General features: G+C 38.9%; 1 protein-coding gene across 4 annotated transcripts in view; it reads right to left on the bottom strand.

Annotated features, from left to right (window-relative positions):
- The window catches only part of LOC110564603 (membrane-spanning 4-domains subfamily A member 4D-like), a 33,106-nt gene extending 19,278 nt beyond the window's left edge, over positions 1–13,828 (bottom strand). Inside the window, exons 1-2 of one of the 4 annotated variants that reach the window (XM_060386819.1) lie at positions 13,650–13,828; positions 11,504–11,563 (exon numbers count right to left, since the gene is read on the bottom strand). The gene's annotated coding sequence lies outside the window, so the exon portion shown is untranslated. The remainder of the gene's footprint in view (positions 1–11,503; positions 11,564–13,649) is intronic. The other 3 variants (XM_060386812.1, XM_060386825.1, XM_060386821.1) reach the window with 3 other exon arrangements.
- Between the last annotated feature and the right edge of the window lie 227 nt (positions 13,829–14,055).

The raw sequence follows: 14,055 nt of genomic DNA, 5'->3' as shown, positions 1-14,055 counted from the left end.
TTTGTTGGGTCTTTGTGTGGTTTACTGCTTCCTCAAGATCCAGCTATACCACTCCTAGTCATATATCCAAAAGGTGCTCAAGTACACAACAAGGACTTTTGCTCAACCATGTTTGTAGCAGCTTTACTCTAATATCCAGAACCTGGAAACAACCCAGATGTTCGTCAACGGAGGAATGGGTATAGAAATTGTAGTACTTTTACACAATGGAATACTACTCAGCAATTAAAAACAAGGAAATCATGAAATCTGCAGGCAAATGGTGGGAACTAGAAAAGATCATCCTGAGTGAGGTATCTCAGAAGCAGAAAGACACACACAATATATACTCACTTATAAGTGGGTACTAGACCTATAAGATAGGATAAACATACTAAAATCTATACACTTAAAAAAGCTAAACAAGAAGGAGGACCCAGGGTAAGATGATCAATCCTAACTTAGAAGGTCAAAGTCAAATGGGATGGACATTGGAAGTAGGAGAAAACAAGAAATAAGACAGGAGCCTACCACAGAAGGCCTCTGAAAGACTCTACCTAGCAGTGTATAAAAGCAGATGCTGAGACTCATAACCAAACCTTGGGCAGAGTACAGGGAATCAAATGAAAGAAAGGGGAGTTAGTATGACTCAGAGAGGACAGGAGCTCCACAAGGACCAAATATATCAGGACACAGGAGTCCTCTATGAGACTGTTTCTCTGACCAAGGACCATGTATGGATATAACCTAGAACTCCTGCTCAGATGTAGCCCATGGTAGCTCAGTATCTAAGTGGGTTTCCCTAATAAGGGGAACAGAGACTATTTCTGACATGAGCTCAATGGCTGGCTCTTTGACCTCCTCCCCCTACCCCCGCACTGAGGGAAAAGTGGCCTTGCTAGGCCACAGAGGAGGACATGGCAGCCAGTCATGAAGACACCTGATAAACTAGGGTCAGAAAGAAGAAGATGAGGACTTCCCCTATCAGTGGACTTGGAAAGGTGTCACGGACCGGCCCAGTCGGGCTCCCGTCGTCCGCGGGAGAACAAGGCTTTAGACAGGAAGACACGGTTTTGGCGAAGAATTGACAGACAGAGACACCTTGATGGTTTTGACTCTGCTGCAACTTTACTGAAATCAAGCTAGTATTTTATAATGATTTTACAAAAGGCACCTTAAAATTTGCATATTTTCCAGAACATTTAGACTTTTACCAAGAATATAAAGTTTACATTTTAACTCAAAATGCAATCAAACATAAAGCAGTACCCACAAATAATCTTGGCCTAAAAACTTTTTGATTAGAGCAAACAAAGGAAAAGAATCCTCAAATATAGTTTTATTATTGCTAACCAATGAAGAGGAAAGTCAGGAGCTAAGTCAGATGTCTGCCAAAGTCCTTCTCTATATCAAAATCTAACTACACCTTTGTTAACCCTCCTCCCATATGTCCTGCCCAAGATTTATGATCTTTTTTAGGAACAAGGCACTGAAGGGAGGGGAAAACTCCCGCCAGCTGTACCTCTCATGTTATTATTTTTTAAGAAGGAGCCTATTATTATTTTACTATTTTTAATGTCTATTAATACTAAATCTAATTTATTACTTTTTTAAAACTTATTTTTATTAAAGCCTTTAACAATCTACTAATAATAAATTTCTTTATAAAGTTAGTTGTGCTGTTTTAGGTGTCACAGGGAAAGATCAAAGAATTTATTATTTCAGCCCTAGAGCCACAACTGAAGAAGCGTAGAAATCTCAGAACATGTCTCTTTTCCAAGTGGGATGAGTTTGCCAGGGACCTTCCAGGGGGCATTATTTTCAGGGAAATCATATCCCCTGCCCTGTAGCTTATGCTACTATGGCGACACTGGCGTGGGTGTGGCATCTCCCCCTTTTTTGTTTTTAAGACGCAATTTAAACAAATTTCGCTCTACAGTGCGGATGGAGTGGAGCAGTAATTTAAAAAGACAAGGAAACAGGAGCACAACCAATAAAAATAATAAAATCAGGGCCCCTATCATCACTAAATAATGAATCCAATTTAAAGGATTTAAATTTTTAATTTCTGACTCTAAATCAAAAGCTAAGGAACTCAAACTTGCTTCATCCAAATGAGCCTTGCTAATAGCTGTTATATTTTTTTGCAAACTATCTAAATTATGAGTAATATTCGTATCTTTTTAAACTCCTTGTAAATGATTTTTTACCTTTTTTTATTGGTCAGAAGCATTGTATGGTAAAGGTGTAACACAAATATATGAGAAGGCAGCATGGCATCGAGTTTCCATCCTCGTCCTAATATTAACCATATCTTGTCCCAAGGCTAAAACTGCTTTCTCCAGCGCATTTATCTTGGATTTTAACTTTTTATCTATAATAAATTGTTTTAAAAGGGCTAAAGAAATATTTTTATTTATCTCATTAATAAAATTTGTTGTATGTATCTCTTGAACTAACGCTGTAGTAGCAACAGCAAAGGTGGTCAAAATTGCAATTAATGTTGAAATCCCTAATATAAGTGTTGCAACAAATCTCTTAGGCCTAATCAATTTACTTAGCTTTTTTAAAGTCTTTAAAGCAGTATTTTTATACCATTTTTTTTTTTTTGTAAATCAACAGGAAGCATAACATAAGCAGGTCTCTTAACTAAAATCATAACAGCAATGTTCTTATCCAAACTAGAATCAATACAATTAGTAACCCTGTAAGCTATATAATGAATTTTATAAGAATTTTTAACATGAATTATATTAATTTGAGAAGTATATCCCATAAGAAGAGCAAAAGGATAAGCAACACATGCCCTGGTTGCCAAAGGCACAGAATTTTTTCTTTTAGGCCTTTTTTGTAAAATCATATTGGCACTAGCTGCCAATCTAAACAACTCATGATGTGAAACTGTAGCATTGGTCTTAGGATCTCTAGAGACCCAAATAGGTTCCACATAACCAGGTGAAAACCATCTTTGTACTTTTTGTCCCAATCCTGGAGGGATATATCCATTGAACTTATCTGAATTATTCTTTAAATATTCAGTATAATCATAATTACCTGAAACAATTGAAAAATCTCAAACCTCCATATGGGTCCCTACAGGCACATATTTAGCTGTAGCCTGAGGGAAGCCACAGTTTAACCATTTAGGGGCACCTGTAAGGCTACTTTTTTAAAATTCATCTTTATCTCTAAATTTCTCTGCACAAAGAGGGAGAGGCATAAAAGGAGCCTTTTTAAAAGTTACATTATAATTAAGGTACCCCAAAGTAGAAATTTGAAGCTCCCACATTAATCTTTTATCATTTTTTTTTTTTTTTGCCTTTAACTGTCAAATCAGGAGCATTTGTAAGAAAAGTTTGATAATTTATAGGCAGACAATCATATGGTGGAGATCCTTTTAGGGCAATGCAAATGGGGAGCGAATCAGTTTTGTCCTCAAAATTTAAATAAGCTGAGCTATTTATTCTTTCCTCATAATTCTGGAAACCTCCGAGAAGTTTAGTATCATTAGTTAGTACTTTTATATAATCTGGATCCATTTAACCCACAGCGTGTATAAGGGGTGGTTTTGGTACATAAGCCCAATAACTTTTACTATGCACAACAGCATTTTGACACATAAGTAATGACAATACAGCCAGAAATATAAATTTAGGGGTTTTAGGCTTTTGTTGAGCCTTTACCAATTTCTCTGCTTTTTTTATCAGGTGTTTTAGTTGTGTCCATGTTGTCATTTTTTTGGGCATCAACGAGAGTTTTTGTAGCTTCGCTTTTATTTTTTTTCTTTTTTGTTTTTGTCTTTTTTGTTGCCGTCTCGATATTAGCCGGCTGGATGAGTCTATCTGGGATCCAGATGGGGGAGTCGGCATCCTGTGGAAACACACATGCATATCCCCTTCCAGAGGAAATTAGAGCATCCGGTCCCTTCCAGGATCCGGATAACAAATCCTTCCAATATACTTGTGGAAGTTGTTTATTTTTAAGCCCAGACCAATGTTTTATAGCAGGAGTATTGCCCTGCTCATCAGTATTTAAATGGTTTAATACAAACAATGAATGGCTCAGCAAATGACCAGGCGAGAAATAAGTGTGAGCTTGTTTAAGTCTGATAATTTGATTTTTTAATGTTTGATGTGTTCTTTCAATAATTGCCTGTCCTCGGGGATTATATAATATACCTGTCACATGCTTTATGTTCCAGCTCTGTAAGAATACTGTAAGGGCTTTTGATGTATATGCTGGAGCATTATTAGTTTTTATTTTTTTTTTGGACATCCCATAGTTGTAAAGCATTGGATTAGATGTTGAATGACGTCCTTAACTGTCTCTCCTGTTCTTGCTGAGGCAAATATCATATGAGAATATGTGTCCACAGTAACGTGGACATATGCTAATTTTTTAAACTCTGGAACATGAGTAACATCCATCTGCCATAATGATAGAGCTTTAAGTCCTCTAGGATTAACCCCCATTTTTAATGGATGGTACACCTGAGGACAATCACCACAATTTTTTACAATTTGTCTTGCCTGTTCTCTTGTAATATGAAATAGCCTTTTAAGGGCTAATGCATTTTGATGATGTAAAGCATGGCTTTCTTGAGCTTCTAATATATTTATTACTATTCCTCTTGTTAAGGCATCTGCCATATAGTTTTCTTGACTTAATGGACCAGGTAATTTTGAGTGCCCTCTAATGTGGCCTATAAAAATTTTTTCTGTCTTATTTTTAATTCAAATTTGTAAATCTTGAAGCAAATGAATAATTTGAGAATGCCCCGACAAAAGAGCACTTTCTATTACGGGAAAAAGGCTAGCTACATATCTTGAATCTGTATAAAGATTAAATTTTTCTGAGAAGGTTTGAAAAGCCAAAATAACCGCTTTAATCTCTGCATTTTGAGCAGAAGTCTGTACATCTTGTCTTATTAGCGGTTCTCTGCCTGGGACATAAACTGTAAACCTTCCGTTAGAGGAACCATCTATGAAAATGCAAAGAGCGCAATCTATAGGCTGTAAAGAACATTTTCTTGGAAAAATTACCTCTGTTTCTTTAAAAAATTCTATTAAGGGATGTCGGGGGTAATGATATTTAATTTGTCCTGAATAGCCCTGCAACGCTATTCCCCAGTCTTTATCTTTTATTAATAATATATCTGTTTGTTTTTTATTATATGGAACAATTATATTATGTATTTTTTTAAAAAATTTTTTTGATCTCATCCTTTCTTTGCTTATAATTAAGGAACACATATATGGATAGGAAGCAAGCATTTTTGCTTGAGTATGGGGTAAATGCACCCATTCTAAAATTCCATTTTGCCATAAACATCCTGTAGGAGTATATGGTGTTTTGAAAATAATTAAATCCCATTCTTGATTATAAGCTATTTGTTTAACCTTTGTTTTATTTAATTGTTCTTTCACCAAAGCCAAGGCTTTAATAGCCTCAGGAGTCAAATTTCTGGGAGACTTTGGATTGGAGTCCCCCTGTAACAACTGAAACAAAGGACTCAGTTCTCCTGTGGTCAATTTTAAATAAGGCCTAACCCAATTAATATTGCCTAATAATTTTTGGAAGTCATTTAATGTTTGTAACTTATCCAGCCTGATATCTTTTGAGAACTTATATAATCATCATAAATTAATTGACCCAAATAACTTAATGGCCTATTCTTTTGAACCTTATCTGGAGCTATAATTAAACCAAATTTAGTAAATTGCTCAATAGTATAAGCGAGAAGCTCTTGTATAACTTCCCTGGAGAAATGGGCCAACAATATATCATCCATTTAATGAATGATATATGCATCTTTATATTTTTTTCTGACTTTCTTTAAAGCTCTATTTACAAACTTTTGACATAAAGTTGGACTATTTTTTATCCCTTGAGGTAAAACTTTCCAGTGATACCTCCTATATGGACGTTTTAAATTTACTGATGGAACACTAAAAGCAAATCTTTTACAATCTTCTGGATGTAACTTAATTGTGAAAAAACAATCCTGCAAATCTATTACTATTATCTCCCATCCCTTAGGGACTGCTACAGGAGAGGGGAGGCCAGGTTGTAATGCCCCCATATTAATCATTGTAGCATTAACAGTTCTAAGGTCTTGTAAAAGTCTCCATTTTTCTGATTTCTTTTTAATAACAAATATTGGAGTATTCTAAGGACTATTGTTCTCTTTTATATGTCCTTTATCTAGCTGTTCTTTTACCAATTGTTTTATAGCCTGTATTTTTTTTTCCGTTAGGGGCCACTGATTGAGCCATACAGGCTCTTTTGACTTTCAATCAATTTTATCTGCATAAAGTGAGCTCTCAGTGGCCCCTATGAAAAATGCTGATCGCTTAAATTATCTGAGGTAACCAATTTTACATTCATCTTTTGTATCATATCTCTGCCCCATAAAGAAAATGGCAAGGATGGTATAACATAGGGCTGAATCATTTCTGATTTTCCCTCTAGTTTCCACTTTAACATTTGAGAACTTTGAGCCACATTAGATGCCAACCCCAGCCCTAGTAAAGAGGAAGAAGTCCTTTTACAGGGCCAAGAGGAAGGCCAATCCTTCCCTGCTATACAAGTTTTATTTGCCCCTGTATCCATAAGGCCTTGTAGATTTTTTCATTTATTTTAACTGTCATAAATGGTCTTTCACAACCTATGTCTTGCACCCAGGCCACGACATCAGAGGAGCCAAACTGACCTTGCTGTCTTTCCTGTTTTAATATTAAATTTGGTAAATTTAAATATGGCAACAACAACAATTGAGCTATTTTTTGTCCTTTATGTAGCTGTATAGTTTCCTTTAACGGCTTTACCATTATTTTTATTTCTCCTTGAAAATTTGATTTTATTACCCCAGGCAAAACCTCAAAATTTTTTTTGTAATTTGAACTTCGGCCAATAATTAACCCAACTGTGCCTTGAGGTAAAGTCCCTAAAACAGAGGTGGAGATTAGAGATACTCCATCCCATGATGAGAGGATTGTATCTTTATTTACTGAGAGATCCAGACCAGCACTTCCTGGAGTGGCCCTAGGCAAATCATGAATAGTAAATTCTGGAGCCTCAGGATTAAGTGAACCTTTTGATTCACAATTTTCTTCCTCTCTTTTTGCTTCGGGGCTGAGAGGTTGCCCCTCATTTAGTTTTTTGTCTCATTCTCTGACTTTTTCTCCTTTATTTCTGTCAGAGCAGTTCCATCCTTATGGAACTTGGATCTGCATTTGCTTTTTGAATGTCTCCCCTTCTCACATCGGGGACAGATACCAGGAGTAGGACCTTTCCTTGACCTCTTCTGTTTATCTTCTCCTCGACACATCTTTTGTATGTGCCCTGTCCTTTCACATTTAAAACATGTGGGTTTGGAGGAGTCTCTTTTCCCTCCTCCATAAGTTTTCTTAACATAGGCGCTATACGTCTGACCCTTTATAGCTGCAGCATATGCCATGCCTTGCACGACTGCTGGTGAGGCATCCACACAAGCTTTTACGTAATCTTGAATAGTCCCCATCCCTTTTAGAGGCCTAATCAGATCCTGGCATAGGGAATTTGCATTTTCCCATGCTAACTGCTTTAATAGCATTTCTGTTCCTTTGGATGGAGGTAGCATCCTATTAATTGCTTCCTCAAGTCGAGACACAAAATCTTGATATGATTCCTCATTTGCCTGCTTAATTTCTGATAAAGTAGTTCCCTTGGTTTCAGGAGGTGGCAACTTTTTCCATGCTTGGACAGCATTTAATGTAATTGTCTCCAAGATCTCTTTTGGTATTTTTACTTGAGATTGGGGAGTAGTATATTTTCCCATACCCAGCAGCATATCCAGCCCAGGTTTTGGCCCTTTTTTCTTTGTAAATTGGGTAACAGTAATTTTTGATCTATCCTCATAATTAGTTCTCCAGAGAACATAGTCTCCAGGACTCAGGGTAGCCTTTGCAGTCTGATGCCAGTCATGTGGGGTTAACCAATTACTTGCAACCATCTCCAACACCTGTAAAGTATAAGGAGCGGAGACCCCTAAAGTCTTCACTGTAGTTTGTAACTCTTTTAAAATTTTTAAGGAGAGAGGTTTCCAAATAGATTTTTCATCATCTATTCCTTCCACTACTGGGAAGGTGAATGTTAGATCTCCTTTTCTTTTAGCTTTTTTCACCGCTCCCTGAAAACCAACAGGTGCCAGAGGTTTTCTCCTCCTGCTAACTTTATCCCTTCTTTGCTTTTTAGAGGCCAGAGCCACCAGAGGAGGGTCTTGATCATGAAAATGATCCTTTTCCTCAAAGGGCTCATATTTAGCTGCCTCATCCTCCAGATCATCACCATCAGAAGAATCATCATTTTCATTTTCACTAGACGAGGAGGAGGATTCATGTTTAATATAATCAAATTTTAAAGATGGCTTACTTTTTGTTTCATAAGATTTAGTGGGCTGATTAATAGGTTTCATCTCATTCGTCTGATCTAGAGACAGAGACGAGGTTTTATGAACCAGACCTTCAAAATCTGTTTTATCAGTTAATAATTCTCTCATTTGTAGCCAAAGAGGATAAGCATGACTGGGGAGTTCCCCTTCTCCATGTTTTTGTACATATTTTCTCATGTCTTTACCCACTCGTTTTCAATCAGCTAAGGTCAGGGAGCCTTCCGCCGGGAACCAAGAGCTGACCTTCTTAATAAAATCAAGAAAGTCCTTTAAGACTTTTTCTGAAACTCTAAAGCCTCGACTTGCTAACATATGCTTTGAAACCGAAAGGAACATTTTTTCTTGCTTTGATTTGGACTGCCCCATGTTTGATTACTCGTCTATAACTGACCTCCTTGTCAGCGGACCTGCAGTATCCTGACAAGAGCCTTACCGTGCCTTGATAAAAGAAAAGAAAGAGAAGAGAAAGTTACCTGTCCCAGGTCCCTGTTCGGGCGCCACCTGCCATGGACCGGCCCAGTCGGGCTCCCGTCGTCCGCGGGAGAACAAGGCTTTAGACAGGAAGACACGGTTTCGTCGAAGAATTGACAGACAGAGACACCTTGATGGTTTTGACTCTGCTGCAACTTTACTGAAATCAAGCTAGTATTTTTATAATGATTTCACAAAAGGCACCTTAAAATTGGCATACTTCCCAGAACATTCAGACTTTTACCAAGAATACAAAGTTTACATTTTAACTCAAAATGCAATCAAACATAAAGCAGGACCCACAAATAATCTCGGCCTAAAAACTTTTTGATCAGAGCAAACAAAGGAAAAGAAACCTCAAATATAGTTTCATTATTGCTAACCAATGAAGAGGAAAGTCAGGAGCTAAGTCAGATGCCTGCCAAAGTCCTTCTCTATATCAAAATCTAACTACACCTTTGTTAACCCTCCTCCCATATGTCCTGCCCAAGATTTATGATCTTTTTTAGGAACAAGGCACTGAAGGGAGGGGGAAACTCCCGCCCGCTGCACCTCTCATGCTATTATTTCTTAAGAAGGAGCCTATTATTATTTTACTATTCTTAATGCCTATTAATACTAAATCTAATTCATTACTTTCCTTAAACTTATTTTTATTAAAGCCTTTAACAATCTACTAATAATAAATTTCTTTATAAAGTTAGTTGTGCTGTTTCAGGTGTCACAGGGAAAGATCAAAGAATTCATTATTCCAGCCCCAGAGCCACAACTGAAGAAGCGTAGAAATCTCAGAACACGTCTCTTTTCCAAGTGGGATGAGTTTGCCAGGGACCTTCCAGGGGGCATTATTTCCGGGGAAATCATATCCCCCGCCCTGTAGCTTATGCTACTATGGCGACACTGGCGTGGGTGTGGCAGAAAGGGGCAGGGAGGAGATAAGGGAGTGAGAGAAGGTGGATTGGAGGAGGAGGGGGCTATGGCTGGGATACAAAGTAAATAACCAGTGATTAATATAAAGAGAATAAAAAAGGAGAGAAGAATTACCCCTAAACCTCTAATAAAATAAAAAGACCTACTAAGTAGACAGTGGAAAGGGCTGTTTTATTCTAGCTGCAGGTTTGCTCGTGTGTTTCCACAGGATACTTGTCCACCTTCGTGGTTGCCAGACCAGTTGACTGTGGCAGGATTTTCCCACTGTCTCAGAGGCAGAGACTTTTGCTTCTGCCACTTCCTCCCCTCCCACCTCAGCCATCATTAATGGGTGAATGTGCCCTCTGAGGAGTTAAAGTAAAAATGACTGTTTTTTATAAGAGTACAATTGTGATAGAAAGAACTGGAGGGAACAGGAGTTCCACAAGGAGAGCAACAGAACCAAAAAATCTGGTCACAGGGGTCTTTTCTGAGACTGATACTCTAACCAAGGACCATGCATGGAGATAACTTAGAACCCCTGCACAGAAGTAGCCCAAGGTAGCTCAATATCCAAGAGGGTTCCCAATAATAGGAACAGGGACTGTCTCTGACATGAACTCCTGGGCTGGCTCTTTGATCACCTCCACCTGAGGGGGAGCAGCCTTACCAGTTCACAGAGGAAGACAAAGAAGCCAGTCCTGATGAGACCTGATAGACTATGGTCAGATGGAAGGGGAGGAGGACCTCCCCTATCTTTGGACTGGGGGAGGGGCATGGGAGAAGAAGAGGGAGGGAGGGTGCGATTGAGAGGGGATGGGGGAAAAAAAGAGTACAGTTGTGATTCTTTTAAGGCTTTTAAAAGATTAACTTTTAAGATAAATAATAAAACAATTAAGTACTACTTTGTAACCAGGAATAGTAGACTGTTAGTAAGAGAAACTGCTTGAGAAAAATTACCTTGCTTGCTTATATTTTGTTACTGTATAATAAGTTCCTTAGTTACAAATGTATGTGAGTCCCTGGAATAATTTGTTTTTCACCCATAACATGTACTACTTTTAATCAGGTGAGGGTATTGGGAAACATGTTTTTGCCTAACTATACTCATTGTGATTGTTCACTTAAAGGCAAATAGAATGTAACCATATTGTAAGTTTGATACTGCTTGAAAGGTTTGCTGGAATATGCTGGGATATATAAGATGTGGGAGAAAAGAACAAAGTTGTTGGAGCTTTGCTCTCTCCACCATCCACCAAACGTATATGTGTGTGTGTGTGAAGTTGTTGGAAATTTGTTCCATGCACCCAATGTGTATGTATATATGTATATAATGAATATTGTTGGCTCTTTGCTCCATCCACCAAATGCATGCATATATGTGTGTATAAGATAGGAGCCTACCACAGAAGGCCTCTGAAAGACTCTACCTAGCAATGTATAAAAGCAGATGCTGAGACTCATAACCTTCTTCCACAAAGTGTGTGTGTGTTTATAAATCTCCCCCCCCCCACCCCGCCTTTTTTTTTTCTCATCTGTCCCAGAAAGTTTCTCTGGTCCCTGGGTCTTTCTTGTAGCCCCAGGGAGTCTTTTCAGTCCCCAAAGAGAGGTTTACACCAGCCCTGGGACGTACTTCACAGGCCCCAGAGAATCAAGCTTTCTTTCCTCAGAGAAAAAGTCTGGCGAGTGATCAGTGCCAACATCATGTCCTACCTTAGTTTACCCTGTGGATGTCAAGGCTGATATTTGGCATCTGGTTCCTGCAACAGAGACCTGAGGAAAGTAAGCTCCTTATTCAGGGCACGGAGACTATTTTTACACCTCAGGTGTGGCAGGACAACCCTCCCCCCACAACACACACACACACACACACACACACACACACACACACACACACTGAGTGCCAGGTTAGGACAAGTGAGTAATCTAAGTTGATTCTTGTGTGATTGTGTGCTGCCATTTCCCTCAGTATGGAACAAAGTGAATCTAAGGACAGAAAAATGGTTATTGGGATCATCCAGTATGTACTTACAAAAGGAGGAATTAAGGCAAATACTAGTCAGCTTTCAGATTTTCTCCATTTTGTGCAGTCAGCCAGCCCCTGGTTCCCAGACCAAAGAAGTTTAGATGTAGAAATATAGGATACAATAGGAATAGATTTTAAAGATTAGTACACTAAGCATGGAGGTAAAGTCATGCCTCCTGCTGCATTTGCTATTGGAGTGTGCTTACACAGCACTGGCAAGTGATAAGCAGCCGGTGCCAGCTTCTGCTCCTGCTGCCCATGAGGGAACTTCCTTGCTGTCCCCCTTCCTCAGGATCTAAAAATCATATTGTTCATTTGATAAAGGCTCCCAGTGAAGATAGCTCAGGACAGGATAGTGATGGAGCAGGAGACGAGAAACTGACTTTTGGAGAAGAGTTTAACTTGGAGGAGAAGGCAGCAAAGTATCATACTTCTGACTGGCCTCTTTGGCCATCCTAATGCATCCTGAAAAATGTGAAAAGAAAGGGACCTATGTTGTGCTGTGCTCTCAGGGTGGATTACTGGGGTTTTAAAAACCCTAAGTGATTTTCAAAAACTCCTTGGAGATGTAAATTAGATTCATCTCTTTGGAAAAATAACCGCAACTTAATTATAGTCTTTATAATTTGCCAACCTCCTAGGAAAGCTGATCCAAAGTCCTTGAGAGAATTGACCCTGAAACTAAGGCTTCTTTAACCCTCCCAGAACCAGATCAGTCCTGTTCTCCTGCAGTGCTGCTGTTTATAGTTGGCTCTACCTCAGGTCTGGCTGCTTTAAACACTGATGGTCATTAAGACTCTTTCCCCATGCAAGAAACCTCTAAACAGTGGGTGGAGCTGATGGCATTAATTACTGTCTTTAAGAGACTAAACAGTAAGCCTTTTACTCTGCGTACTAACTCACTATATGTAGTCCTGGTTTTTCTTCATACTAAAACTGCACAATTTCTTTCTGCTCATTTCGCTCTACTTGCCTAGCCCCCAGAGCTGTAAGCCTGGCTTCAGTCTAGGAGTCACCCTTTCTCTGTGGGGCCTGCTCCAGCTCTTTCTATGCCTCCTGGTCCTGTGCATGAAGAAAAGAGTGAACTTGATTCCTTGACAAGGGCTGTTGCCTTCTCTCTGCAGGCAGCTCAGCAGAGCTACACATTACATCACTCCACTCCTGCTGAGCTCTGTTTTCAGTTTCATCTTCCCCTCAGAGCTGCTCCTGTGCTCCTGTGGAACTGCTCAGCGTTTCCAGCCCCAGTGTGTGCTCTCCCCATGCCACTTCATCCCCTGTGATTCGTACTTGTTCTCATGTCGTCTGTGCTTCTGCTAGATCCGGAGAAACTTTCAAGGATGTGGTAGAATATTTGTTTTACAAGTTTACAAGGGCTTTGAAAAACAGACAATGCTCCTGTTTATACCACTAACGCTTTTTGTTTGTTTGTTTAATTTTGGTTTTTCAAGACCGGGTTTCTCTGTGTAGCCTTTGTACACCAGGCTAACCTCAAACTCACAGAGATCCTTCTGCCTCTGCCTCGCTTAGTGCTGGGTTTAAAAAACCACTGAGGCTTTTTAAAGAAGATGGTGTTTGTCTTTCAATATCTCACAGTCCACTGTCATGCTCTGTAATCCCCAAGGAAAAGCAATTGTAGAGAGAGCACATCAAACTTTAAAGACTCAAATATTTAACCTACAAAGTAAAGATTATAAATATTCATCTCCTCGTCATATTTTAAACCATAATTAATGCTATCAATCATATATCACAGAACAAAGTATAAGTCCTTTAAAAACATTTAAAAATAAAATTTACTTTTAAACCTCTAATAAAATAAAAAGACCTACTAACCAGCAGTGGAAAGGACCCGATGTTTTACTCCAGGAGAAGCTTTGCTTGCATTTCCACTGGACGCTGATCCAGCTTTGTGGTTGCCAGACCAGTTAGTTGATAGTGACAGGATTTCCCTCACTGACCTGGAGGCAGAGAGTTTCGATTCTTCCTCTTTCTCCCTCCCCCTCCACTTCAGCCAGCTTAATGAGTGGACATGCATTCCAAGGATTTAAAGTAGAAATGACTGCTTTATATAAAAGTTTAGATTTTTTCCCCCGTTTCCTCTATCTTCCAATGTCCATCCGGTTTGCCTTTCTGAATGAGGATTCAGCATCTTACCCAGGGTCCTCCTTCTTGATTAGCTTTCATATGTGTACAGATTTTAGTATGTTTATCCTATATTATATGTCTAAAATCCACTTAT

This window comes from Meriones unguiculatus, chromosome 1 (assembly GCF_030254825.1).
Source record: "Meriones unguiculatus strain TT.TT164.6M chromosome 1, Bangor_MerUng_6.1, whole genome shotgun sequence".
In the NCBI taxonomy this organism is placed as follows: Eukaryota; Metazoa; Chordata; class Mammalia; order Rodentia; family Muridae; genus Meriones; species Meriones unguiculatus.
This window is presented reverse-complemented; position numbering and strand designations above follow the sequence as displayed.